Source organism: Heterodontus francisci, chromosome 12, assembly GCF_036365525.1.
Source record: "Heterodontus francisci isolate sHetFra1 chromosome 12, sHetFra1.hap1, whole genome shotgun sequence".
Classification (NCBI taxonomy): domain Eukaryota; kingdom Metazoa; phylum Chordata; class Chondrichthyes; order Heterodontiformes; family Heterodontidae; genus Heterodontus; species Heterodontus francisci.
The window spans coordinates 37,565,407-37,588,846 of record NC_090382.1 but is presented as its reverse complement, the minus strand read 5'-3'; the positions used below and the strand labels follow the sequence as shown (position 1 = coordinate 37,588,846).

Below are 23,440 nucleotides of genomic sequence, written 5' to 3'. Positions count from 1 at the left end.
CAGTAAAATTGGCCAAGAGGAGTGAAAATAGCAGTGGTGGTTAAATGTCAGGAGTGGTGGCCATAAACAAGTTATGATCTGTAATGCAATGCCTGAAGCATAAACAGTTTCAATAGAAACAAGTGTCAGCGCACACGAGAGGGTGGGGGGGGGGGGGGGGGGGGGAAAGAGAGCGCGCGCGCGCGCGAGAGAGGGGAGGGAAGGGGACGCGGGGGGAGAGAGAGAGAGAGAGAGAGAGAGAGAGAGAGAGAGCGCGCGCGGGAGAGAGAGAGAGAGAGATGAGAGAGCGAGAGAGCGAGGGGGCGCGGGAGAGAGAGAGAGAGAGAGCGAGAGGGCGCGGGAGAGAGAGAGAGAGAAGCGAGAGGGCGCGGGAGAGAGAGAGAGAGAGAGAGCGATGAGGGCGCGGGAGAGAGAGAGAGAGAGAGCGAGAGGGCGCGGGAGAGAGAGAGAGAGAGCGAGAGGGCTGGGCGGGAGAGAGAGAGAGAGAGCGAGAGGGCGCGGGAGAGAGAGAGAGAGAGCGAGAGGGCGCGGGGAGAGAGAGAGAGAGAGCGAGAGGGGCGCGGGAGAGAGAGAGAGAGAGCGAGAGGGCGCGGGAGAGAGAGAGAGAGAGCGAGAGGCGCGGGAGAGAGAGAGAGAGAGCGAGAGGGCGCGGGAGAGAGAGAGAGAGCGCGAGAGGGCGCGGGAGAGAGAGAGAGAGAGCGCGAGAGGGCGCGGGAGAGAGAGAGAGAGCGAGCGAGAGGGCGCGGGAGAGAGAGAGCGAGCGAGCGAGAGGGCGCGGGAGAGAGAGAGAGCGCGCGCGGGAGAGAGAGAGAGAGAGAGAGAGAGAGAGAGAGCGAGGGGGCGCGGGAGAGAGAGAGAGAGAGAGAGAGAGAGAGAGCGCGAGGGGGGCGCGGGAGAGAGAGAGAGAGCGCGAGGGGGCGCGGGAGAGAGAGAGAGAGCGAGCGAAGAGGGCGCGGGGAGAGAGAGAGCGAGCGCGAGGGGGCGCGGGAGAGAGAGAGCGAGCGCGGAGGGGGCGCGGGAGAGAGAGAGCGAGCGCGAGGGGGCGCGGGAGGAGAGCGAGCGAGCGCGAGGGGGGCGCGGGAAGAGAGCGAAGCGATGCGCGAGGGGGGCGCGGGAGAGAGAGAGCGAGCGCGAGGGGGCGCGGGAGAGAGAGAGCGAGCGCGAGGGGGCGCGGGAGAGAGAGAGCGAGCGCGAGGGGGCGCGGGAGAGAGAGAGCGAGCGCGAGGGGGCGCGGGAGAGAGAGAGCGAGCGCGAGGGGGCGCGGGAGAGAGAGAGCCAGCGCGCGGGGGCGCGGGGAGAGAGAGCCAGCGCGCGAGGGCGCGGGAGAGAGAGCGAGCGCGCGAGGGCGCGGGAGAGAGAGAGCGAGCGCGCGAGGGCGCGGGAGAGAGAGCGAGCGCGCGAGGGCGCGGGAGAGAGAGCGAAGCGCGCGAGGGCGCGGGAGAGAGAGCGAGCGCGCGAGGGGCGCGGGGAGAGAGAGCGAGGAGCGAGCGCGCGAGGGCGCGGGAGAGAGAGCGAGCGCGCGCGAGGGCGCGGGAGAGAGAGCGAAGCGCGGCGAGGGCGCGGGAGAGAGGGAGAGCGCGCGAGGGGCGCGGGAGAGCGCGCGAGGGCGCGGGGAGAGCGCGCGGAGGGCGCGGGAGAGCGCGCGAGGGCGCGGGAGAGCGCGCGGGAGAGCGCGCGAGGGGCGCGGGAGAGCGCGCGAGGGCGCGGGGAGAGCGCGCGAGGGCGCGGGAGAGCGCGCGAGGGCGCGGGGAGAGCGCGCGAGGGCGCGGGAGAGCGCGCGAGGGCGCGGGAGCCGGAGAGCGCGAGGGGCGCGGGAGAGCGCGCGAGGGCGCGGGAGAGCGCGCGAGGGCGCGGGAGAGCGCCGCGCGAGGCGCGGCGGCCGGGAGAGCGCGCGAGGGCGCGGGAGAGCGCGCGAGGGCGCGGGAGAGCGCGCGAGGGCGCGGGGAGAGCGCGCGAGGGCGCGGGAGAGGCGAGAGCGAGGGCGCGGGAGAGAGAGCGAGGGCGCGGGAGAGAGAGCGAGGGCGCGGGAGAGAGAGCGAGGGCGCGGGAGAGAGAGCGAGGGCGCGGGAGAGAGAGCGAGGGCGCGGGAGAGAGAGCGAGGGCGCGGGAGAGAGAGCGAGGGCGCGGGAGAGAGAGCGAGGGCGCGGGAGAGAGAGCGAGGGCGCGGGAGAGAGAGCGAGGGCGCGGGAGAGAGAGCGAGGCGGGAGAGTGAGGGCGCGGAGAGAGAGCGAGGGCGCGGAGAGAGAGCGAGGGCGCGGGAGAGAGAGCGAGGGCGCGGGAGAGAGAGCGAGGGCGCGGGAGAGAGAGCGAGGGCGCGGGAGAGAGGAGCGAGGGGCGCGGGAGAGAGAGCGAGGGCGCGGGAGGAGAGAGAGCGAGGGCGAGAGAGCGAGGGCCGGGGAGAGAGAGCGAGGGCGCGGGAGAGAGAGCGAGGGCGCGGGAGAGAGAGCGAGGGCGCGGGAGAGAGAGCGAGGGCGCGGGAGAGAGAGCGAGGGCGCGGGAGAGAGAGCGAGGGCGCGGGAGAGAGAGCGAGGGCGCGGGAGAGAGAGCGAGGGCGCGGGAGAGAGAGCGAGGGCGCGGGAGAGAGAGCGAAGGGCGCGGGAGAGAGAGCGAGGGCGCGGGAGAGAGAGAGCGAGGGCGCGGGAGAGAGAGCGAGGGCGCGGGAGAGAGAGCGAGGGCGCGGGAGAGAGAGCGAGGGCGCGGGAGAGAGAGCGAGGGCGCGGGAGAGAGAGCGAGGGCGCGGGAGAGAGAGCGAGGGCGCGGGAGAGAGAGCGAGGGCGCGGGAGAGAGAGCGAGGGGCGCGGGAGAGAGAGCGAGGGGCGCGGGAGAGAGAGCGAGGGCGCGGGAGAGAGAGCGAGGGCGCGGGAGAGAGAGCGAGGGCGCGGGAGAGAGAGCGAGGGCGCGGGAGAGAGAGCGAGGGCGCGGGAGAGAGAGCGAGGGCGCGGGGAGAGAGAGCGAGGGCGCGGGAGAGAGAGCGAGGGCGCGGGAGAGAGAGCGAGGGCGCGGGAGAGAGAGCGAGGGCGCGGGAGAGAGAGCGAGGGCGCGGGAGAGAGAGCGAGGGCGCGGGAGAGAGAGCGAGGGCGCGGGAGAGAGAGCGAGGGCGCGGGAGAGAGAGCGAGGGCGCGGGAGAGAGAGCGAGGGCGCGGGGAGAGAGAGCGAGGGCGCGGGAGAGAGAGCGAGGGCGCGGGAGAGAGAGCGAGGGCGCGGGAGAGAGAGCGAGGGCGCGGGAGAGAGGAGCGAGGCGCGCGGGAGAGAGAGCGAGGGCGCGGGAGAGAGAGCGAGGGCGCGGGAGAGAGAGCGAGGGCGCGGGAGAGAGAGCGAGGGCGCGGGAGAGAGAGCGAGGGCGCGGGAGAGAGAGCGAGCGCGAGAGGGCGCGGGAGAGAGAGCGAGGCGAGAGGGCGCGGGAGAGAGAGAGCGAGCGCGAGAGGGCGCGGGAGAGAGAGCGAGCGCGAGAGGGCGCGGGAGAGAGAGCGAGCGCGAGAGGGCGCGGGAGAGAGAGCGAGCGCGAGAGGGGCGCGGGAGAGAGAGCGAGCGCGAAGAGGGCGCGGGAGAGAGCGCGAGCGCGAGAGGGCGCGGGAGAGAGCGAGCGAGCGCGAGAGGGCGCGGGAGAGAGAGCGAGAGCGCGAGAGGGCGCGGGAGAGCGAGCGAGCGCGAGAGGGCGCGGGAGAGCGAGCGAGCGCGAGAGGGCGCGGAGAGAGCGAGCGAGCGCGAGAGGGCGCGGGAGAGCGAGCGAGCGCGAGAGGGCGCGGGAGAGCGAGCGAGGCGCGAGAGGGCGCGGGAGAGCGAGCGAGCGCGAGAGGGCGCGGGAGAGCGAGCGAGCGCGAGAGGGCGCGGGAGAGCGAAGCGAGAGCGCGAGAGGGCGCGGGAGAGCGAGCGAGCGCGAGAGGGCGCGGGAGAGCGAGCGAGCGCGAGAGGGCGCGGGAGAGCGAGCGAGCGCGAGAGGGCGCGGGAGAGCGAGCGAGCGCGAGAGAGGGCGCGGGAGAGCGAGCGAGCGCGAGAGAGGGCGCGGGAGAGCGAGCTGGAGCGCGAGAGGGCGCGGGAGAGAGCGAGCGAAGCGCGAGAGGGCGCGGGAGAGAGCGAGCGAGCGCGAGAGGGCGCGGGAGAGCGAGCGAGCGCGAGAGGGCGCGGGAGAGGCGAGCGAGCGCGAGAGGGCGCGGGAGAGCGAGCGAGCGCGAGAGGGCGCGGGAGAGCGAGCGAGCGAGCGCGAGAGGGCGCGGGAGAGCGAGCGAGCGCGAGAGGGCGCGGGAGAGAGCGAGCGAGCGCGAGAGGGCGCGGGGGAGAGGGGCGCGAGAGAGCGAGAGCGAGCGCGAGAGGGCGCGGGGAGAGCGAGCGAGCGCGAGAGGGCGCGGGAGAGAGCGAGCGAGGCGAGAGGGCGCGGGAGAGAGAGCGAGCGCGAGAGGGCGCGGGAGAGAGAGCGAGCGCGAGAGGGCGCGGGAGAGAGAGCGAGCGCGAGAGGGCGCGGGAGAGAGAGCGAGCGCGAGAGGGCGCGGGAGAGAGAGCGAGCGCGAGAGGGCGCGGGAGAGAGAGCGAGCGCGAGAGGGCGCGGGAGAGAGAGCGCGAGCGCGAGAGGGCGCGGGAGAGAGAGCGAGCGCGAGAGGGCGCGGGAGGAGAGAGCGAGCGCGAGAGGGCGCGGGAGAGAGAGCGAGCGCGAGAGGGCGCGGGAGAGAGAGCGAGCGCGAGAGGGCGCGGAGAGGAGCGAGCGAGAGAGAGCGAGCGCGCGAGAGGGGCGCGGGAGAGAGAGCGAGCGAGGGGGCGCGGGAGAGAGAGCGAGCGAGGGGGCGCGGTGGAGAGCGAGCGAGCGAGGTGGGGCGCGGGGAGAGCGAGTGCGAGCGAGGGGGCGCGGAGAGCGAGCGAGCGAGGGGGGCGCGGGAGAGCGAGCGAGCGAGGGGGCGCGGGAGAGCGAGCGAGCGAGGGGGCGCGGGAGAGCGAGCGAGCGAGGGGGCGCGGGAGAGCGAGCGAGCGAGGTGGGCGCGGGAGAGAGAGCGAGCGAGGGGGCGCGGGAGAGAGAGCGAGCGAGGGGGCGCGGGAGAGCGAGCGAGCGAGGGGGCGCGGGAGAGCGAGCGAGCGAGGGGGCGCGGGAGAGCGAGGCGAGCGAGGGGGCGCGGGAGAGAGAGCGAGCGAGGGGGCGCGGGAGAGAGAGCGAGCGAGGGGGCGCGGGAGAGAGCGAGCGAGGGGGCGAGCGAGGGGGGCGCGGGAGAGAGAGCGAGCGAGGGGGCGCGGGAGAGAGAGCGAGCGAGGGGGCGCGGGAGAGAGAGCGAGCGAGGGGGCGCGGGAGAGAGAGCGAGCGAGGGGGCGCGGGAGAGAGAGCGAGCGAGGGGGCGCGGGAGAGAGAGCGAGCGAGGGGGCGCGGGAGAGAGAGCGAGCGAGGGGGCGCGGGAGAGAGAGCGAGCGAGGGGGCGCGGGAGAGAGAGCGAGCGAGGGGGCGCGGGAGAGAGAGCGAGCGAGGGGGCGCGGGAGAGAGAGCGAGCGAGGGGGCGCGGGAGAGAGAGCGAGCGAGGGGGCGCGGGAGAGAGAGCGAGCGAGGGGGCGCGGGAGAGAGAGCGAGCGAGGGGGCGCGGGAGAGAGAGCGAGCGAGGGGGCGCGGGAGAGAGAGCGAGCGAGGGGGCGCGGGAGAGAGAGCGAGCGAGGGGGCGCGGGAGAGAGAGCGAGCGAGGGGGCGCGGGAGAGAGAGCGAGCGAGGGGGCGCGGGAGAGAGAGCGAGCGAGGGGGCGCGGGAGAGAGAGCGAGCGAGAGGGGGCGCGGGAGAGAGAGCGAGCGAGGGGGCGCGGGAGAGAGAGCGAGCGAGGGGGCGCGGGAGAGAGAGCGAGCGAGGGGGCGCGGGAGAGAGAGCGAGCGAGGGGGCGCGGGAGAGAGAGCGAGCGAGGGGGCGCGGGAGAGAGAGCGAGCGAGGGGGCGCGGGAGAGAGAGCGAGCGAGGGGGCGCGGGAGAGAGAGCGAGCGAGAGGGCGCGGGAGAGAGAGCGAGCGAGAGGGCGCGGGAGAGAGAGCGAGCGAGAGGGCGCGGGAGAGAGAGCGAGCGAGAGGGCGCGGGAGAGAGAGCGAGCGAGAGGGCGCGGGAGAGAGAGCGAGCGAGAGGGCGCGGGAGAGAGAGCGAGCGAGAGGGCGCGGGAGAGAGAGCGAGCGAGAGGGCGCGGGAGAGAGAGCGAGCGAGAGGGCGCGGGAGAGAGAGCGAGCGAGAGGGCGCGGGAGAGAGAGCGAGCGAGAGGGCGCGGGAGAGAGAGCGAGCGAGAGGGCGCGGGAGAGAGAGCGAGCGAGAGGGCGCGGGAGAGAGAGCGAGCGAGAGGGCGCGGGAGAGAGAGCGAGCGAGAGGGCGCGGGAGAGAGAGCGAGCGAGAGGGCGCGGGAGAGAGAGCGAGCGAGAGGGCGCGGGAGAGAGAGCGAGCGAGAGGGCGCGGGAGAGAGAGCGAGCGAGAGGGCGCGGGAGAGAGAGCGAGCGAGAGGGCGCGGGAGAGAGAGCGAGCGAGAGGGCGCGGGAGAGAGAGCGAGCGAGAGGGCGCGGGAGAGAGAGCGAGCGAGAGGGCGCGGGAGAGAGAGCGAGCGAGAGGGCGCGGGAGAGAGAGCGAGCGAGAGGGCGCGGGAGAGAGAGCGAGCGAGAGGGCGCGGGAGAGAGAGCGAGCGAGAGGGCGCGGGAGAGAGAGCGAGCGAGAGGGCGCGGGAGAGAGAGCGAGCGAGAGGGCGCGGGAGAGAGAGCGAGCGAGAGGGCGCGGGAGAGAGAGCGAGCGAGAGGGCGCGGGAGAGAGAGCGAGCGAGAGGGCGCGGGAGAGAGAGCGAGCGAGAGGGCGCGGGAGAGAGAGCGAGCGAGAGGGCGCGGGAGAGAGAGCGAGCGAGAGGGCGCGGGAGAGAGAGCGAGCGAGAGGGCGCGGGAGAGAGAGCGAGCGAGAGGGCGCGGGAGAGAGAGCGAGCGAGAGGGCGCGGGAGAGAGAGCGAGCGAGAGGGCGCGGGAGAGAGAGCGAGCGAGAGGGCGCGGGAGAGAGAGCGAGCGAGAGGGCGCGGGAGAGAGAGCGAGCGAGAGGGCGCGGGAGAGAGAGCGAGCGAGAGGGCGCGGGAGAGAGAGCGAGCGAGAGGGCGCGGGAGAGAGAGCGAGCGAGAGGGCGCGGGAGAGAGAGCGAGCGAGAGGGCGCGGGAGAGAGAGCGAGCGAGAGGGCGCGGGAGAGAGAGCGAGCGAGAGGGCGCGGGAGAGAGAGCGAGCGAGAGGGCGCGGGAGAGAGAGCGAGCGAGAGGGCGCGGGAGAGAGAGCGAGCGAGAGGGCGCGGGAGAGAGAGAGCGAGCGAGAGGGCGCGGGAGAGAGAGAGCGAGTTCACTCAGCGAGTGGGACTTACCTTCTGAGAGCAGCCCAGGCGCGCTCGAATTTTGAAAAAAAGAACGTCAACAGTGACATCACAGAAAAGCTGCAAGGTGATAGGTTGGTGAGTAACTGCTGTTGGGGAATAACTCTGAATAGCTCGGTAATTTACGAAAGTAAAGAGAAAGGTCTCCAGTTCATTTTAAGTAGGTAGTGTTTTTTTTTAGGGAATCAAGGATCCTAGTGTAAATCTAATTTTTGGGTAATTTAACGGAGTAAAAACAGTGAAGACTGACATCACAGGAAAACCGTAAGTTCATTGGTTGGTAAGTAACGGCTAATTTGAATTACCTATTCTAAGCTGACTTCAGATTAAAGGTGCAGAGGAAAAATATTTTGCAATTAAAAACTAAAGACCAGTTGGAAATTTAAGAAACAAATTAAAATCTAATTAAATAAAAAAGAGATGCATGGCCAGGCGATGTGTTGTACCTGCATGATGTGGGAGCTGGTGGACCCCATTGTGGTTTCTAGTGAACACATCTGCAGCAAGTGTTGGCTGCTCGAGGAACTCTGGCTCAGAGTTGATGAGCTGGAGTCTGAGCTGCTGACGCTGCGACACATCAGGGAGAGGGACAGTTACCTGGACGCTGTGTTTCAGGAGACAGTCACACCCCTTAGATTAACAATCTTGAATTTGGCCAGTGGTCAGGGACAGGAGGGTGTGACTATTAGGTAGATCCAGGAGGTAGTGTTGCAGCAGCCTCAGACCTTGTCCAACAGGTTCGAGAATCTTGCTCCCTGTGTGGACGAGAGCAGAGACTCTCGGGAGGATGAGCAAACTGACCACAGCACCATGGTACAGGGAGCCATTCAAGTGGGGAGAGAAAAGAGAAATGTAGTTGTAATCGGGGATAGTACAGTTAGGGGCATAGCCACTGTTCTCTGTGGCCAGGATCGAGAGTCCCAAAGGCTGTGTTGCCTACCTGGTGCCAGGGTTCAGGATCTCTCATCTGGGCTGCAGAGGAGCTTGGAGTGAGGTGGGGGGGGGGGGGGGTGGGAAGATCCAGTTGTCGTGTTCCACATCGGTACCAACGATATAGGTAGAATGAGGATAGAGGTTCTGCTGAGGGAATATGAGCAGCTAGGGGCAAAATTAAAAATCAGAACCAAAAAGGTAATAATCTCCGGATTACTAGGGCGGCACAGTGGCGCAGTGGTTAGCACCGCAGCCTCACAGCTCCAGCGACCCGGGTTCAATTCTGGGTACTGCCTGTGTGGAGTTGGCAAGTTCTTCCTGTGTCTGCGTGGGTTTCCTCTGGGTGCTCCAGTTTCCGCGCACATGCCAAAGACTTGCAGCATGATAGGTAAATTGGCCATTATAAATTGCCCCTAGTATAGGTAGGTGGTAGGGAAATATAGGGACAGGTGGGGATGTGGTAGGAATATGGAATTAGTGTAGGATTAGTATAAATGGGTGGTTGATGGTCGGCACAGACTCGGTGGGCCGAAGGGCCTGTTTCAGTGCTGTATCTCTAAATAAAAAAAAATACTACCTGAGCCATGAGCTAATTGGCACAGAGTCAATCAGATTAAAGAGGTAAATGCATGGCTCAAAGATTGGTGTGGGAGGAATGGGTTCGAATTCATGGGACATTGGCACCAATACTGGGGAAGGAGGGAGCTATTCCGATGGGACGGCTCCACCTGAATCATGCTGGGACCAGAGTCCCAGGCGAATTGCATAACTATAGCTGTAGATAGGGCTTTAAACTAAATAGGGGAGGGGAGGGGAGGGGGGGAGGGGGGAAAGAGGGTAGAGTTGCATGGAAAATTAGGAAGTCAAAGTTAAAGGACAGGGTAGGAGTGCAGATTAGTGATCAGGCTGATTGTTACCAGAAAATAAAAGGTAGGGACAGAATGCTGTGAACGTTATATTGCACCAAGGAATTGTACAAGAGTAGGGAAATTTGATAATAGAACAAACTTAAAGGCTTTGTATCTGAATGCACGAAGCATTCGGAATAACATTAATGAGTTAACAGCGCAAATAGAGACAAATGGGTATGATTTAGTGGCGATTACTGAGGCGTGGTTGCAGGGAAAACAGGTTTGGGAATTGAATGTCCAAGGGTACTCAACATTTCGGGTCCAAGGGTACTCCCTCGAGGGAGAGTTCATTGAATGCATTAGAGATTGCTTTTTGGAGCAATATTTTGTGGGGCCAGAGAGCAGGCTATTCTAGATTTGGTATTGTGTAATGAGGTGGGATTAATTAACGATCTCATAGTTAAGGATCCTCTAGGAAAGAGCGATCACAGCATGCTAGAATTTCAAATTCAGTTTGAGGGCAAGAAACTGGAGTCCCACACGAGCATTCTGGAGTTAAACAAAGGTAATTACATAGGCATGAGGACAGATTTGGCCCTAGTGGACTGGGCAGGAAGACTAAAAGGTAGGACAGTTGATAAGCAGTGGCAGATGTTTAAGGAGACATTCAATTCCTCCCAACTAAAATATATTCCAGAGAGGAAGACAGATTGTAAGGAGGGGGAAAAACATCCATTCTAAGCAAGGACGTTAAGGATAACAAAGACAAAAACTAAGGCATACCATATTGCAAAGGCCAGTGGCAGGCTGGAAGACTGGGAAACTTTTTAAAGATCAACAAAGGGTTACTAAAAAAGTAATGAAAAGAGCAAAGGTGAAATAAAACTAGTGCAAAATATAAAAACAGATAGCAAAAGCTTCTATAAGTATATAAAAGGGAAGAGAGTAGCTAAAGTGAATGTTGGTCCCTTGGAGGATGAGACTGGGAAGTTAATTGTGGGGAACACAGAAATGGCAGAGACACAATCAGTATTTTGCCTCAGTTTTTACAGTGGAGGACACTAATACCATCCCAATAGTAACAAGTAATGCAGAGGCTATAGAAAGGGAGGAACTTAGAACAATCACCACCACTAAGGAAAAAGTACTGAGCAAACTATTGGGATTGAAGGCAGACAAGTCCCCAGGGCTTGATGGCCTACATCCTGGGGTCTTAAAGGAAGTGGCAGCAGAGATAGTGGATCCATTGGTTATAATATTCCAAAATTCCCTGGACGCGGGAAAGGTTCCAGTGGATTGGAAAAATGCTAATATTCAAAAAGGGAGGGAGGCAGAAAGTAGGAAACTATAGACCAGTTAGTTTAACATCTGTCATTGGGAAATTGTTAGAATCCATTATTAAGGAAGTAATAACAGGACATTTAGAAAGTCAAAACGCAATCCATCAGAGTCAGCATGGTTTTATGAAGGGTAAATCAAAAATTTCTAAATTCACTTGTAACAGCCCTTCAAAACACTCCCACAGGGGATGCTGAGACCAAGTGGGCCCACATCAGAGACGCCATCTATGAGTCAGCTTTGACCACCTACGGCAAAAGTGCGAAGAGAAATGCAGACTGGTTTCAATCTCATAATGAAGAGCTGGAACCTGTCATAGCCGCTAAGCGCATTGCACTGTTGAACTACAAGAAAGCCCCCAGCGATTTAACATCCGCAGCACTTAAAGCAGCCAGAAGTACTGCACAAAGAACAGCTAGGCGTTGCGCAAACGACTACTGGCAACACCTATGCAGTCATATTCAGCTGGCCTCAGACACCGGAAACATCAGAGGAATGTACGATGGCATGAAGAGAGCTCTTGGGCCAACCATCAAGAAGATCGCCCCCCTCAAATCTAAATCGGGGGACATAATCACTGACCAACGCAAACAAATGGACCGCTGGGTTGAGCACTACCTAGAACTGTACTCCAGGGAGAATGCTGTCACTGAGACTGCCCTCAATGCAGCCCAGCCTCTACCAGTCATGGATGAGCTGGACATACAGCCAACCAAATCGGAACTCAGTGATGCCATTGATTCTCTAGCCAGCGGAAAAGCCCCTGGGAAGGACAGCATTACCCCTGAAATAATCAAGAGTGCCAAGCCTGCTATACTCTCAGCACTACATGAACTGCTTTGCCTGTGCTGGGACGAGGGAGCAGTACCCCAGGACATGCGCGATGCCAATATCATCACCCTCTATAAAAACAAAGGTGACCGCGGTGACTGCAACAACTACCGTGGAATCTCCCTGCTCAGCATAGTGGGGAAAGTCTTTGTTCGAGTCGCTCTAAACAGGCTCCAGAAGCTGGCCGAGCGCGTCTACCCTGAGGCACAGTGTGGCTTTCGTGCAGAGAGATCGACCATTGACATGCTGTTCTCCCTTCGTCAGATACAGGAGAAATGCCGCGAACAACAGATGCCCCTCTACATTGCTTTCATTGATCTCACCAAAGCCTTTGACCTCGTCAGCAGACGTGGTCTCTTCAGACTACTAGAAAAGATTGGATGTCCACCAAAGCTACTAAGTATCATCACCTCATTCCATGACAATATGAAAGGCACAATTCAACATGGTGGCTCCTCATCAGAGCCCTTTCCTATCCTGAGTGGTGTGAAACAGGGCTGTGTTCTCGCACCCACACTTTTTGGGATTTTTTTCTCCCTGCTGCTTTCACATGCGTTCAAATCCTCTGAAGAAGGAATTTTCCTCCACACAAGATCAGGTGGCAAGTTGTTCAACCTTGCCCGTCTAAGAGCTAAGTCCAAAGTACGGAAAGTCCTCATCAGAGAACTCCTCTTTGCTGACGATGCTGCTTTAACATCTCACACTGAAGAGTGTCTGCAGAGTCTCATCGACAGGTTTGCGGTTGCCTGCAATGAATTTGGCCTAACCATCAGCCTCAAGAAAACGAACATCATGGGGCAGGACGTCAGAAATGCTCCATCCATCAATATTGGCGACCACGCTCTGCAAGTGGTTCAAGAGTTCAACTACCTAGGCTCAACTATCACCAGTAACCTGTCTCTAGATGCAGAAATCAACAAGCGCATGGGAAAGGCTTCCGCTGCTATGTCCAGACTGGCCAAGAGAGTGTGGGAAAATGGCGCACTGACACGGAACACAAAAGTCCGAGTGTATCAGGCCTGTGTCCTCAGTACCTTGCTCTATGGCAGCGAGGCCTGGACAACGTATGCCAGCCAAGAGCGACGTCTCAATTCATTCCATCTTCGCTGCCTTCGGAGAATACTTGGCATCAGGTGGCAGGACTATATCTCCAACACAGAAGTCCTTGAAGCGGCCAACATCCCCAGCTTATACACACTACTGAGTCAGCGGCGCTTGAGATGGCTTGGCCACGTGAGCCGCATGGAAGATGGCAGGATCCCCAAAGACACATTGTACAGCGAGCTCGCCACTGGTATCAGACCCACCGGCCGTCCATGTCTCCGCTTTAAAGACGTCTGCAAACGCGACATGAAATCGTGTGACACTGATCACAAGTCGTGGGAGTCAGTTGCCAGCGTTCACCAGAGCTGGCGGGCAGCCATAAAGACAGGGCTAAATTGTGGCGAGTTGAAGAGACTTAGTAGTTGGTAGGAAAAAAGACAGAGGTGCAAGGGGAGAGCCAACTGTGCAACAGTCCCGACAAACAAATTTCTCTGCAGCACCTGTGGAAGAGCCTGTCACTCCAGAATTGGCCTTTATAGCCACTCCAGGCGCTGCTTCACAAACCACTGACCACCTCCAAGACGCATATCCATTGTCTCTCGAGATAAGGAGGCCCAAAAGAAATCGTGTTTGACTAATTTGCTAGAGTTCTTCAAAGATGTAACAAGTAAAGTGGATATTGGGGATCCTGTAGATGTAGTATATCTGGACTTCCAGAATGCATTTGACTTGGATGCAGGGACAGAAGGTACCATAGCCAAATTTGCAGATGACACTAAAATAGGTGTGATAGTAAGTTGCAATAAAGAAATAAGACATTTACAGATAGATATGGATAAGTTGGGTGAATGGGCCAAAATTTGGCAGATGGAGTTTAACGTGGATGTGTGAGGTTATCTATTTTGGTCGGAAGAATAGAAAGGCAAATTATTTAAATGGAGAGAAACTTGAGAGTGCTTCAGTGAGAGGGATCTGGGTGCCCTCGTGCATAAATTGCAGAAAACTAGTATGTAGGTGCAGCAGGTAATAAGGAAGGCAAATGGAATTTTGGCATTTATTGCTAAAGGAAGAGCACAAAAGTAGGGAAGTGTTGCTGCAATTGTACAAGGCATTAGTGAGACCGCACCTGGAATATTGTGTACAGTTTTGGTCCCCTTACTTGAGGAGGGATGTAGTTGCATTGGAGGCAGTTCAGAGGAGGTTCACTAGATTGATTCCAGAGATTAGGGGTTTGTCTTATGAAGAGAGATTGAGCAGTTTAGGCCTTTACTGTCTAGAGTTTATAAGACTGAAAGGAGATCTAATTGAGGTAAAAAAGATGATTAAGGGTATAGACTAAGATGTAGAGATGTAGAGAGGATGTTTCCTCTGGTGGGGCAATCTAGAACAAGTCATCATAGTTTTAGGATAAGGGGTAGCAGATTTAAAACAGATGAGGAGAAATTACTTCTCTCAAAGGGTAGCGAGTCTATGGAATTCACTAGCCCAGAGTGCAGTGGATGCCGGGACATTGAGTAAATTCAAGGAGGAGATAGACAGATTTTAATTAGTAATGGGTTGGAGGGTTATGCAGAACGGGCAGGAAAGTGGAGTTAAGGCCAAGATGAGATCAGTCATAAACGTATTGAATGGTGGAGCAGCCTCAAGAGGTTGAATTGCCAACTCCTACTTCTAGTTCTCATGTTCTTATGTTCTAAATTGCGAGGTAAACCCTAGGACTTGTTGGGGTACACAAAGCTAGTGCAGAGGAAAAGACACTGACTGACAGTATAGCAGACCAGGCTATAGCTTTAACGACAGCTCTGAAACCAAATACTAAAACTGAAAGGAGTGCAGAGGTTAAGAATAAAATATTTGAGAATTATAATGAATTTCTGTCAAAGGCGAGAGTCACTACATTTCCTGTAAGTGAGGCAGGAAAACCTATTATACTCAGGGACACAGGAGCAACTCAAACACTCTTGCTGGGAAAAGATATACGGTTTCCACCAGACAGTGCGTTGATCGCTAAAGTGTTAGTTAATGGAATTAGTGAGGAGTATGTACTTTTGTATAAAGTACACCTAGAGTGACATAATATCTGGGATAGTAACTGTAGGTGTTGTCCAGTTTACCAGTAAAGGGAATTGATCTACTCCGAGGAAATGATTTGGCCAGAACAAAAATATCAGTTTCTCCGAGAGTTACAGAGGAACCAAGTAAAATTAAGCAAACAGAGCAATTACAAGAACAAGTTCTGGGAATATTTCCTGCATGTGTAGTTACCTGAGCAATGGCTAAACAGGAACAATTGTCAGAGGTAAATGGGGCACCACAAATAGATAGCCAAGTATCTGAAACCTTATTTGGGGATTTAGATAATCCAAATGAGATGTTTAACAGATCATCTATCATTGCAGCACAGCAAGCTGATCCAAGCGACGCCACACAGGTCACGGGGTACTCGAGAAACATCTCAGAATAGTGAAGCCAGTAGTGGTCAGTGCTCCTAGCTGTGCAGTTCACCGGGCTGAGGTGATGGACCATAGGGACACTTGGAAGGAAAACACAAAACAACTGGAAGACTATCCTTGGAAATTTGAAATGGGTTAAATTGGGACAACCTTTGAAAAAGTTTTGGTGGAACTTCTTGTAATATTACCATTTTAGAAAAGTGTATACCTGTAAATGCGTAAAAAAATGTTAGCTTTTTCTCAGTTTGAATTTTTTTTACACATTGTAATGAAACGCATTTCAGGAATGGCATTTCATTCCACCAGGGGAGGAGACGTTATGATCCTGTAGCTTTTTTTTTTGTGGGAAGTATACAGTGTGCATTTAAGGCTGGAAAAGGATCAGTACTGCTTTGAAGCAGCAGGCTCCAAGGACTGAGAGTCAAAGAATGCATCCTAGTTATGCAACTACAGCCACTCAGGACCAAGAACACGAGATACAATGTTGCCAACTGACTTTTGAAACTAGCTGAAAAACGGGCTTTTGAGACACAGACAGCTGGACCTGCATGACCCTAAGAGTTCTCTGATAGTTTAAACTCTCATGAAGGTGAATTTTAGACTGATCACTTTTTCACCGCTCCCAACAATTCTAAAGCCAAATTGATTCATTGAAAAGTGTCTGCAAGTTGTTGATTGCTGAATTCATTGCTGAAAGAAGGGCATCACTTCAACTGCTGAACTAGATTACGGACTGTTCTACTGTTGAAGAACCCTTTTATTCCCATCGGACGGCTGTGAGGACTTCAAGCAACCTTGGACTGATCCACTTTTTTTTTTAAATTCATTCATGGGATGTGGGCGTCACTGGCTAGGCCAGCATTTATTGCCCATCCCTAATTGCCCTTGAGAAGGTAGTGGTGAGCTGCCTTCTTGAACCGCTGCAGTGCATTTGGGGCAGGTACACCCACAGTGCTGTTAAGAAGGGAGTTCCAGGATTTTGACCCAGCGACAGTGAAGGAACGGCGACACAGTTCCAAGTCAGGATGGTGTGTGACTTGGAGGGGAACTTGCAGGCGGTGCTGTTCACATGTATTGGCTGCTCTTGTCCTTCTAGTTGGTAGAGGACGCAGGTTTGGAAGGTGCTGTCTAAGGAGCCTTGGTGCATTGCTGCAGTGCATCTTGTAGATGGTACACACTGCTACCACTGTGCGTCGGTGGTGGAGGGGGTGAATGTTTGCAGATGGGGTGCCAATCAAGCGGACTGCTTTGTCCTGGATGGTGTCGAGCTTCTTGTGTTGTTGGAGCTGCGCCCATCCAGGCAAGTAGAGAGTATTCCATCACACTCCTGACTTGTGCCGTGTAGATGGTGGACAGGCTTTGGGGAGTCAGGAGGTGAGTTACTCGTCTCAGGATTCCTAGCCTCTGACCTGCTCTTGTAGCCACGGAAGTTATATGGCAACTCCAGTTCAGTTTCTGGTCAATGGTAGCCCCTAGGATGTTGATAGTGGGGGATTCAGCAATGGTAATGCCGTTGAATGTCAAGGGGAGATGGTTAGATTCTCTCTTGTTGGAGATGGTCATTGCCTGGCACTTAAGTGGCAAGTAACATTTGCGCCACACATTAGCCCAAGCCTGGATATTGTCCAGGTCTTGCTGCATTTCTACACGGACTGCTTCAGTATCTGAGGAGTCACGAATGGTGAACATTGTGCAATCATCAGCGAACATCCCCACTTCTGACCTTATGATTGAAGGAAGGTCATTGATGAAGCTGCTGAAGATGGTTGGGCCTAGGACACTACCCTGAGGAACTCCTGCAATGATGTCCTGGAGCTCAGATGAATGACCTCCAACAACCACAACCATCTTCCTTTGCGCTAGGTATGACTCCAGCCAGCGGAAGGTTTTCCCCGATTCCCATTGACTCCAGTTTTGCTAGGGCTCCTTGATGCCATACTCGGTCAAATGCTGCCTTGATGTCAAGGGCAGTCACTCTCACCTTGAGTTCAGCCCTTTTGTCCATGTTTGAACCAAGGCTGTGATAAGGTCAGGAGCGGAGTGGCCCTGGTGGAATCCAAACTGAGCGTCACTGAGCAGGTTATTGCTAAGCAAGTGCCACTTGATGGCACTGTTGATGACACCTTCCATCACTTTACTGATGATCGAGAGTAGGCTGATGGGGCAGTAATTGGCCAGGTTGGACTTGTCCTGCATTTTGTGTACAGGACATACCTGGGCAATTTTCCAAATTGCTGGGTAGATGCCAGTGTTGCAGCTGTACTGGAACAGTTTGGCTCGGGGCGCGGCAAGTTCTGGAGCACAGGTCTTCAGCACTATTGCCGGAATATTGTCCGGGCCCATAGCTTTTGCAGTATCCAGTGCCTTCAGTCGTTTCCTGATATCTCGCGGAGTGAATCGAATTGGCTGAAGTCTGGCATCTGTGACGCTGGAGACTTCAGGAGGAGGCCGAGACGGATCAGCAACTCGGCACTTCTGGCTGAAGATTGTTGCAAATGCTTCAGCCTTATCTTTCGCACTGATGTGCTGGGCTCCCCCATCATTGAGGATGGGTATATTTGTGGAGTCACCTCCTCCAGTTAGTTGTTTAATTGTCCACCACCATTCACGGCTGGACGCGGCAGGACTACACAGCTTAGATCTGATCCATTGGTTATGGGATCGCTTAGCTCTGTCTATCGCATGCTGCTTATGCAGTTTGGCACGCAGATAGTCCTGTGTTGTAGCTTCACCAGGTTGACACCTCATTTTGAGGTATGCCTGGTGCTGCTCCTGGCATGCCCTCCTGCACTCTTCATTGAACCAGGGTTGGTCTCCTGGCTTGATGGCAATGGTAGAGTGGGGGATATGCCGGGCCATGAGGTTACAGATTGTGGTCGAGTACAATTCTGCTGCTGCTGATGGCCCACAGCGCTTCATGGATGCCCAGTTTTGCATTGCTAGATCTTTTCGAAATCTATCCCATTTAGCACGGTGATAGTGCCACACAACACGATGGACGGTATCCTCAATGTGAAGGTGGACTTAGTCTCCACAAGGACTGTGCGGTGGTCACTCCTACCAATACAGTCGTGGACAGAAGCATCTGCGCCAGGCAGATTGGTGAGGACGAGGTCAAGTATGTTTTTCCCTCGTGTTGGTTCCCCCACCACCTGCTGCAGACCCAGTCTAGCAGCTATGTCCTTTAGGACTCGGCCAGCTCGGTCAGTAGTGGCGCTACCGAGCCACTCTTGGTGATGGACATTGAAGTCCCCCACGCAGAGTACATTTTGTGCCCTTGCCACCCTCAGTGCTTCCTCCAAGTGGTGTTCAACATAGAGGAGTACTGAGTCATTAGCTGAGGGAGGGCGGTAGGTGGTAATCAGTAGGAGGTTACCGTGCCCATGTTTGACCTGATGCCATGAGACTTCATGGGGTCCGGAGTCGATGTTGAGGAGTCCCAGGGCAACTCCCTCCCGACTGTATACCACTGTGCCACCAACTCTGCTGGGTCTGTCCTGCCAGTGGACAGGACATACCCGGGGATAGTGATTGCTGTGTCTGGGATATTGTCTGCAAGGTATGATTCCGTGAGTATGACTATGTCAGGCTGTTGCTCGATTAGTCTGTGGGACAGCTCTCCCAACTTTGGCACAAGCCCCCAGATATTAGTAAGGAGGACTTTGCAGGGTCGACAGGGCTGGGTTTGCCGTTGTCGTTTCTGGTGCCTCGGTCGATGCCGGGTGGTCCGTCCGGTTTCATTCTTTTTTATTGACTTCGTAGCGGTTAGGTGCAAGTGAGTGGCTTGCTAGGCCACTTCAGAGGGCATGTAAGAGTTAACCACATTGCTGTGGGTCTGGAGTCACATGTAGGCCAAACCAGATAAGGACAGCAGATTTCCTTCCCTAAAGGACATTAGTGAACCAGATGGGTTTTTACAACAATCGACAATGGTTTCATGGCCATTATTAGACTAGTTTTTAATTCCAGATTTATTAAAATCAAATTCCACCTTCTGCTGTGGTGGGATGCGAACCCATGTCCTTTGAGAAATACCCTGGGTCTCTGAGTTACTGGTCCAGTGATAATACCACTACGCCATCGCCTCCCCATTGGAAGATTCCACTTCAGCAGGAGCATAAATCTGCAAGGATACTAACTTTCTATTTTAAATGTTGCATAGATCTTAGTAGGGTTTAAGAATTTAGCTTTTCTAATTAAACAGTTAATTTGTTGATCTAAAGACACTTGGTTTGATTTGCCTCATTTGTGGGTTAATAGATGGTCAATTTGGCTGCGGTTTTCTTTAATTTGGAAAGTTTAAAGTGATAGGTTCGGCGATCTGTGGAGTGGCGGGACTGATTTGACAGTGCGTTGCTCCCACTGCAATCAGAATCATCTTTTGATTGGGGGCTTTGTCTTGAGTGGTCATTCGTAACACTAGGCATTCTGAAGTGTCGGAGTTGAGAAGACAATCAGGTCGTGGACAAAAAAAACTGACAGGATTGAACAAAGGAGGAACAAAATGGCAGAGGAAAACAAATTGAAAGAAAATGTAGAAATTAAATGAATTTAAAGTTTTAATAAAGAATTAAATAGTTAGAAAGAAACTGATACAGTACAGAATATTGAAACCAGAAAAAAAAAAGCAAAAGTAGAAGACAAAACAGAAACTAAAGTACCAACAGTAAGAGTAGTGAGCAGTAGGCTGGGAAAACAAATACAAGGCTGCACGGAATAATGTAGGTTATTTACCCCCTGTTCTGCCATTGAAAGAGATCATGGCTGATCTGCAACCTACCCCATATCCCTTTGGCTAGCAAAAATCAATCTCAGATTTAAAATTAACATTGGGTCTTGCATCAATTACCATTTGCAGAAGGAGTTCCAAATGTCTACCACCCTTTGCATGAAGAAGCACTTCCTAATTTCACACCTGAGAGGTCTGGCTTTAATATTTTGACTATGTCCACTAGACCGAAACTCCCCAACTAGTGGAAAGAATTTCTCCCACTTTACCCTATCTGTTCCACTTAATATCTTGTAAACTTCCATCCGATCACCCCTTAACCTTATAAATTCCAGGAAATACAACCCAAGTTTGATTAATCTCTTCATAATTTAACTTTCAGAGCCAACATATCATTCTTGTAAATCTCCATTGAACTCTCTCCAAGGCCAATATATCCTTCCTAAGCTGTGGTGCCCAGAATTGTTCACAGTACTCCAGGGGTGGTCAAACCAGGGCTTTGTATAGCTGAAGCATGACTTTTATTCCCTTGTGTTTTATTCCTCTAGATATAAAAGGCCAGCATTCCATTAGTCTTTCTGATTATTTTCTGGACCTGTTCATGACATTTTTAATGATCTGTGCACCTGGACCCCAAGTCTCTTTGGGCCTCCACCGTTTCCATAATTTAGAAAGTACCCTATTCTACCTTTTTAGGTTCAAAGTAGATGACCTCACATTTGCCTTCATTGAAATCCATTTGCCACAGTTTTGCCCACTCACTTAATCTAACAATATCTCTTTGTAATTTACATTGCTTATACCACCTATCCTTCTGTCATTGGCAAATTTGGACATGTGGCTTTCCATCACCATCTAAGTCAATAGTAAGATGAATAGTTGAAACAAAGACAGACTTGCATTTATATAGCTCCTTTCACAACCTCAGTGTGTCCCAAAGCGCTTTGCAGCTAATGAAATACTATTGAAGTGTAGTCACTATTATAATGCAGGAAATGCGGCAGACAATTTGCTCACAGTAAGCTCTCACAAACAGCAGTGTGATAATGACCAGACAGAATCACAAAAAAAAACTGACAGATAATTACTGGCAAGGACAATGGGGAGAAACCCCCTCTGCTCTTCTTCCAAATATTGCCATGGGATCTTTTACGTTCCTGAGGGGACAGACGGGGCCTCGATTTAACAGCTCATCTAAAAGATGGAACTCCCTCAGTACTGCACTGGAGTGTCAGCCTAGATTTCCGTTATCAAGTTTATGGAATGGGACTAAAACCCACAATCTTCCAGACAAAGAGATGAGAGTGCTACCCACTGAGCCACAGCTGGCACTTCAGTTGTGGCCCCAACACAGATCCTTGTGGGACATCACTAGTCACATCCTACCAATTAGAGTACCTACCCATTATCCCAATTTGTTTTCTTCCATTCAGCCAATTTCCCAACCAAGTCAATATTTTCCTTCAATTCCATTACCTTCAACTTTAGCTAACAGTCTTTCATGAGGGACTTTATCAAATGCCTTTTGGAAGTTCATATAAATAACTTTCACAGACATTCCCTGTCCATTACTTAGGTCACCGCTTCAAAACATTCAATCAGATTCTTCAGGCAGGACGTACTCTTTACAAATCCATCTCTATCTGATCAGCTGAAAATCTGAGGTGTTCAGTCACCCTATCCCTAATTATACACTCTAGCAATTTCCTAACAGATATTAAGCTAACTGCTCTATATTTCCCTTTCTCACCTCTCATATAGCAGAGTGATGCATGCAATTTTCCAACCTAAAATAACTGCTCCTGAATCGAGAACTTTGGAAGATTATAGCTCAGGTATCTGCAATATTCTCACCTAGTTCTTTTAAAACCCTGGAATGGAAACCGTTTGGTCCTGGGGATTTGCCACTCTTTCAGGCCATTAATTTCTCTGTTGCTATTATCTTGCTTACGTTAAATTTGTTACATCCTGGTTCCTGATTCAATAGGTTTCCTTGGGATGTTTAGCATACCGACCACTTTTATGGCAAATGCTGATACAAAGTAATTATTCAGCATGTCCACCATTTCCTTATTTTCACTGCCAATGTTATCAGTTTTCAAGGGGCCCACATTGCTTTTGACCACCCTCTTTTTCCTAATCTAACTGTACAAGTTCTGTGTATTGATTTTGATGTCCCTTACAAGTTTTTTTTTTAAATACTTCCCTTTTATAGCTTTACTATCTGCTGTCACCCTTTGCATCTTTCCCATTCTCCAGGATCTGTACTTTTCTTGTACTGTTTAAGCTTTTACTTTTATGCTGTCCCTTGCCTCTTTAGTGGTTATGGTTGTCTTTTTTGTCAAGTAGAGTGCTTGTCTTTTAGAGGTATAAACTTGTTCTGTATCACATGGAATTCTTTTCTCAACACATTCCACTGATCTTCTGTTGTTTTACCCCATTAACAGATTATACCATCACTTTTACATCATTGCATACAAGGTGATTTTCAGGTGTACAGATGAGGTACAGTTTCAGTATAATCTGGAATCAGGATCCAAATCAGTCTCCAGAACATATTAAAGCCGTGTAACAGCCATCCAGAGCATAATACATACTGATTGGCTTGACACTGATCTGTGATTATAGCGTGTCACAGAAACAGAAATGTTGAGCAGGAGGTAGCCCTTTATGTCTGCAGTGAATTTCGTCCCTTCTCAGAGGTTGATTTTACACTATCCCAATTTCTTGCTTTCTCCCCATGTCACTTTATATTAATCATTTAATAGCTTTTTGAATGCATTGAACGGATTAATATCAAATCAGCACTTGGAGAAAAGCTGCATTCTGATAAAACTTCCAGCCTTCCCCTTTATGTTTCTAATGCTCATCTTCAGATCATATTGTGATGTCGTCACTCTATGATTTTTTTGAAGATCTAGCAAGGTTCTCCCTTTACTCTTCTCAGTAAACAGAATATGCTCTTAGCTGCTATAGCACTTATTCGTAACTCAGGCTCCTCATCCCTGGTAAATATGTGCAATACTTTTGCTTAGGGCTAATATATCCCTCCAATAGTAGGGGACCCAAGAATGCACGCAGCATCCCAGATGTGGCCTATCATTTTAGAGAATCATGATCTTGGTACTTTTATATTCAGCAACCCTTGACATTAAATGCCAAAATCCCATTTGCTTTCTTTTAAAAACTGAGGATTAATGCATTTGTACATATTCTCTCAATGCAGTGAAAAAGCTTTTTAAGGTACATTTCCATTCTTTATTCCAAAAAGATATTACTTTTTTTTTGTACGAAACCATATGTGCTACTTAACTACCCATTTTCCTAAACTCTATGGCCTTTAAATTTCTTGCATTCTTCTTGGCAGTTTCTATGAATCCAAGTTTGAAATCAATTATGTGTCAATGTGTCAGCTTTTCGCACTGGGTAGTATTCTCTCCTTGGAGTTACAAGGTTCCAGGATCAAGTTCCACTCCAGGACTTGACAAAAATCAAGGCCAACATTCCAGTGCGGTACTGAGGTACTGTCAGAGGTGCCGTTTTTCGGATGAGATATTAAACTGAGGCCTCGTCTGCCCTCTCAGGTGGACGCAAAAGATCCCATGGCACAATTTCGAAGAGGAGATTGGGAATTACCCCAGTGCCCTGGCCAATATTTAGCCCTCAATCAGCATTACAAAAAGAGATTATCTGGTCATCATCACACTGTTGCTTGTGGGAGCTTGCTGTATGTAAATTGGCTGCTGCGTTTCCTACATTACAACAGTAACTACACTTCAAAAGTACTTAATTGGCTGTAAAGCGCTTTGAGATGTCCAGTATTCACGAAAAATGCTATATAAATGCAAGTCTTTTTTTTTTTAATTAGTAAACTTTAATATACATTGCTTTATGTCCACGCTCATAATATTTATATAGATAAATAAAAGTATGAAAGCT

General features: G+C 53.7%; 1 protein-coding gene across 8 annotated transcripts in view; it reads right to left on the bottom strand.

Annotated features, from left to right (window-relative positions):
- The window catches only part of LOC137375825 (histone-lysine N-methyltransferase NSD2-like), a 311,894-nt gene that overhangs the window by 232,979 nt on the left and 55,475 nt on the right, over positions 1–23,440 (bottom strand). The window lies entirely within an intron of this gene.